We start from the raw sequence: 6000 nt of genomic DNA, 5'->3' as shown, positions 1-6000 counted from the left end.
ATTTGGCATGAGATTATCTAGAACTTGGCCAAATGGAGATGCACTTGCCCGATCATGGCCAATATATTGACGATGGATACAATAACAACAATGAAGAATTTTTCGGAGTTTATGTTCAATTTTTTGCTTTATGGAATAAGATTCCCCCTCCCATGCCCTACTGTCGATGTCTTGGATGAATTTCGCATTTGCCCCTACCAATTGTTGCCTAATGCTTGACTAGAATTGCTAACTTTAAACAAGTTATGTGCAGATTTAGGTTTAATGTTGAATGTGGTGATTTTTCGTCAATTTTAGAAACCCACCAGGTGAAATGGGGTTGATGCCTACTTCTGGACCATGGGAAACCAGAGGTTCACCTTCTTATCTAGCAAGGTAGATGACATAAGAAACTTCAAACAAAAGTGATTCTGGTTGGGATCAAAGAAAGTTCTCATGATAGCCCTTACCCGAAGGGCTTTCCCTTTAAGACCTCGTGACATTCTGATCTAATTGAAAAAAAGACATAGAAGAAGCGATGAGTCTTAACTTTGACTGAAGAGAAGTCGTTGAAGGAGATATTGGCCTTTCTAAGCCTCTGTCACTTGACAAATATGTTGGAGTTGGTCAAAGAAGGGCATCTTTATGCTATGAAAGATGAAGATGGATACTTCCATTTGGCCAGAGAAGATCATTACGAAGAAATTTTTGAAGGTGATGCATTTTTTAACTTTGCTTTTTTTATTATTTGGCTGCAATAATGACTTTTAATATGAGTGCTCGTGCTCGTATGATAGGGAGACTAAGGCAAGTTGCTCCTTTGACTAGTGCATCCATGAGCCTTCAGATGTCACGTCCGTGACTAAATTTCTAGAATTCATATTTTGATATTAGCATATATGATAATTATTGGGTATGTGATTTTTATTTGGTGTTATAGGGAAAGTTTGGAGTTAATTCGATGGTTTTATGTATAAATTAAAAGTTAGGATAATTTTTAAAAGATTATACAAAGATGGAGGATCAAACGTGATATTTACCAATTTGAGATATATATCCAAATGGATATACGATGATGATGATCACTTTTGTTTTCTTTCTCTTTTCCTTTTCTTGCTCCTTCGCCTCTTCATCTTCTTCATCAATTTTTCCGAACTGTTTCTTCACCGTTTCTTTGATTTACGGAGATTTGACCGTCCGAATCACTCGAAATTGGAACCATAGCATCCTTATGTATAGATCTAAGTCCTAACCGAAGAGTTTTTGAGTTTCGGCAGTGTTTGGAGGGCAACGTCTTAGACAGGATTTAGAGACGAATTGAACGGGTGTGTTTTATTCAATTAATAGCCAAGGTAAGTAACTATCAACTATATTTTGAGTTTTTGGATATAGATATATATATAATCAAAGAAGTTTCAGAAATTGATATTTTAAGGTTATGCAGGAATTTTGTAAAATTTGGATTTTACACAATTTTGCTTTTTATTGTGAAATTATGGTTCAAATGAAGCTATTGACTATGCTTCTATGTGAATTTCAGATTTTACTTGATTATGTTGATTTAAGGCTTGATTTGGTTGATTTACATATATACATATATGTTTTTGGTTTCAATATATATTTATATTGAACAAAATGAATTTGATGATTTCTTACGAATTGTTTTTGGATTGAGAAATTTGTTGCGGTTATTGTTATTATTTTGGATTGAAGTCCAAATATGATTTTTATGATACAAAAGGGCTAATTGAAGCCAAATGATTTATGGTTATGAAATACTTTGGAATTTGATTGTGAAAGGAAATTTGAGCACGTTATGATTTTATGATTTTATATCCATCGAGAGTTATCTGAATCGGTGGTTTTATATTTGAAGACCATGTTCAGTGAGGGACATGGCCTGTGTACACAGTCTGAAGACCTATTGGGTATGGTAGTGAAGTGTTGGGTAAGACCATATGGGATAGGCAATATTAAGAGACGTCTCGACTATATATGTGGTTATGGATTGATACTTAAGTTCATTTGGATTACGTTTTCGGTTATGACTGATTTTGATATAAGGTTTTACATTTGATGGAATACGATTTGGTTTGATAAAACATTTATTTGATTATGAATTGGTTTGATAAAATTATATAAACTTTGGTTTTGAGTATATTTTATAAGGTTTTGATTAAATCTCTTTCTAAAGATATATATGTAGCTATGTTAAGTAAAGTTGGTTTTTATAGCTGATAGTTTCCTTACTGAGATTTTTATCTCACGTTTTTAAATGTTTTAATGCTTTTAGGTGAGAAAGTACAGGATATAGAGAAGGTTACCGACCGAGTAGGCGAGATTTGGAAGTTGGTTGCTTATTGTTCGAATTATGGTTAAAACTTTGGTATTGCAATTGTCATATAATGATATTTGGATAAATTGGAGACTCCTAAGTATTGATTATAATCTTTCTATTTCACGCCCGATGCCGATTGAGGTCGTCTAGGGTCGGGTGTGACAGTTTGGTATCAGAGCATCTAGGTTAAATTCTTCGGACCTAAGGTTGATAGTAATGGAGGAATATTGATATTTGATGATAGCTAAGAAATAATCGATAGGAATTGAGGAATATGGATATTTGGTGATAGCTAAGAAATAATTTGAAATTTTTCGAGGATTGAGTAACTAGCTAATGAGGTGTAAAAATGAGATTTGATGGTTAGCAATATTTAGGTGTATGAAAAATAGTAAATTATTTGATATTTGGTGATATGGGTTATGAGTAAGTCATAACATTGAGCTAGAGATATAGAGAATTGTCTATATAGTAAATTGGAGACTCCTAAGTATTGATTATAATCTTTCTATTTCACGCCCGATGCCGATTGAGGTCGTCTAGGGTCGGGTGTGACATCAGATGTAGCCAGAATGTCAACTATCCTTCTTCAGATGACCCATGTCCAGCATGACCCATACATGAGCCAGCGAAACCTCTGATCCCCATAAGCATTCACACAACTGGAAAGGGTACACCAAAGAAAGATTAGGTTTATCATAGGAACACTATAAAGTGAATAAAGAAATAGAATGGGAGCTATGATGTTGTAATTTTTGTGCATTTTTGCCTCCTCGATAGTAAGGGGCTTCAGCGGAACAGACTTATTGACCTTCTTACTCCCGTTTTGGGAACTAGTGGCCTTCTGCCTCTTGGTGAAGGTTGATTTGAGGATTTTTCTGCATCATCCATCTCGCTTTTATATGAAGTATAATTTTGAACCTTCTTTTATAGATCGGTGGATCTAGAAATATGAAATAGCGGCTAAAAACATTATTACACCAGCACAACGCTTAAAGAACCCCAATCAAAAGCCCTTTAAATTCAAGAATTGACCATTTTCTCTGAAATGATAGGAGGCCTAAAGCCAAGTGACGTTCATTCATAAAAAAAAAAGTTTGTTGATTTGACAGCGTTTGTCAAGAAAGCACGTGCCACCCAGATCTCTCTACCTTCACATGTCTTCTTTTTTTACCCAAGTGCGTGTGTCAAGGTAATAATATTCACGCATGCTAATGAATAAAGTGTTTTACTGCAACTCCTTACCATTTAAGTCCCCTCTACAACACAGGATCGATCCTCTCGTCCTCTAGAAAATAAAAGCATCTGGAATGGGACTTCGATTCTCCAAATCATCGTAGGAAGAAGGCACACTTGAAACCTAAAAAAAGTTTAGTGAACCGAATAGGCGACATCTAATAATAAGTAAATAATCAGATATGCCATATGGACCAATTACATGTCCCAAACTAAGAAAAATAATCAAATGATAACTGCATCGGATATGTGGACTAATAGGGTAAGCACGTTAATCCCCAAAAGTTTGTCATCCCGATTTGTGCGGGTTACAGTTAACACACGCCAAATCAAGATGATACCATCAGGCGATATGCTCCTAACATCATCTCTACACATGTCATGAGCGTCAACTAAGGCATAGAAATCAGTACTTTTCAAAAATGTGTCTAGAACTTTATAAATAAAAAATGAAATTGTGCTATCAAGGTACAACATTCCGAAACTCTAAAATTCTACTGTTTTCTTATCTTCATCCTCATAAACTCTACTAACTTATACATAAGAGTAAAGTCGTCGGATCTCGGTTCATCTTTTAATCCTACTATTCTCTCTTATCACTGAGTATTTTTAATCTCAAATCCAATTTCAAGAGATCCTCTATAAGTTTTCCAGGTTAGTAAGCAATCAAGTTCACATGTTGCTAACGTTTGCATCCTTGCAATATTTTGAATTGATTCGAAACAAATTCTTACTAGAAATAAAATTAATTAGAATTTCCAAACAATGGATTTGATGAGAAATAGAATTGAAGTCCCAATTAAAATCCAGCAAAAGTGTAAATGTTTCCATACAAAAGGTTAACAAATTCTGATCCCACACCCGACAATCATCATTATTGAAAAAAATGTATAGAAAAATCATCCATGATGCCATAACTGATATATTCTAATAGTTTTGTTCAAAACAGAATTAAAGTTCAAAGTCAATGAGTTGGATCGTAGCAAGAACATCAACATTACATATGATATGTCATATAATAAATAATAAAGTCAAAACAACTTATTCCTCCCACTAGATATTGTTTTTGTTTGTATTAGAAGACTATATATTATATAATTAACATCTTTAAACAATTACTTATAAAAAAAAAAATTGCCTACAACTATAGACTTTACAGCCTACCAGTCAATGTTATTGTATCATATCACAACAAAAAAACAATGGATATGAAGAGCAACGTGTTAATTACTTGACTTTAATCAATTTCAACTCTAAATTACATTTTGGAAAATTTACATAAAAATTCATTTTTGAAAATTTATCAAAAAAATAATAATTTCAATTATATCAAATAACTATTATTTTGTTTTTGACAAAATAACCAAATGTTGTTTTCACCGTTTGCTTATGAGATAGAAAATTAATTCAATGGTAATTATTACTTTATTAAAAACAAAATAACTATAGTATCTACCATCAAATTAAATAAATTATTATTTTTAATATATTTTAAATACTAAGGTTTATAAAAATGGTTCAAAAAAAGGGTTTATAACTTAGGGATTTAAAATTATTTTGTAAGGTTTAAAATTTATGAATTGAGGTCTTTTAAAATATAATATATTTTATTTATGATATATATTTAAAATTAATTTTGATAATATAATTTAGTTGTAATTTTATAGCTTTTTTTATAGAAATTGGGACGAGACAGAACTTGGACGGGGTGAGCACCCGTGGCCCAAGAACTGACAAACCCGCAATATATTAATAAACGAAAAATGAGTGTTTGAACAAGAGAAGAGGAAGGAGAACAAACAAATAATTGGAGGAGAAAAAGTTTAGAAAAGTCAAGAAAAACGCAAGTGAGAAATACTACCAATGTCATCATTGATAAGTTGTAATTTTATAGCTAAACACATGATATTTATGTACAAAGCACTTCAGATTTTCAATAGAGAAATGGATGCATGTAATAATAATTAAGGCTTTTTACATAAAAAAAATCACATTATTTATAATAATTACAATTATGGGATGTTTTGGTTAGCTACATTTAAACTATAAAATGAGAATAGAAATGAATTATTTCATTTGTTAACAAATTTGTTTGGTTAATTTTTTTTTTTTTTTTTTTTTTTAGAAGTTGGGACGATACAGTAGCAATGATCCTGGAATCCTAACTAGGTTAACACCCCAAGAGCACGCACTGAAAACCCGATATTATTACAAAAAGAAAAAAATAACACAGGGAGGGAAACGGAAAAACAAAGTAAAAAAATATAAAAAAAACAAACAAACAAATAAAGCAGCAAAATCTAAAGTGACCAACATTACAGATATCATCAAAAAGCAGTGAATGGAAGAATTACGGAGCCGATTGCCACCACGTAATGTCGGAGGAGGAGACGCCGAAGCGGGCTAAAGCATCAGCAACCCGATTACCTTCTCCGTATATGTGGGTA

This window comes from Euphorbia lathyris, chromosome 1, assembly GCF_963576675.1.
Source record: "Euphorbia lathyris chromosome 1, ddEupLath1.1, whole genome shotgun sequence".
Taxonomy (NCBI): domain Eukaryota; kingdom Viridiplantae; phylum Streptophyta; class Magnoliopsida; order Malpighiales; family Euphorbiaceae; genus Euphorbia; species Euphorbia lathyris.
Note: the sequence above shows the minus strand (reverse complement) of the source record.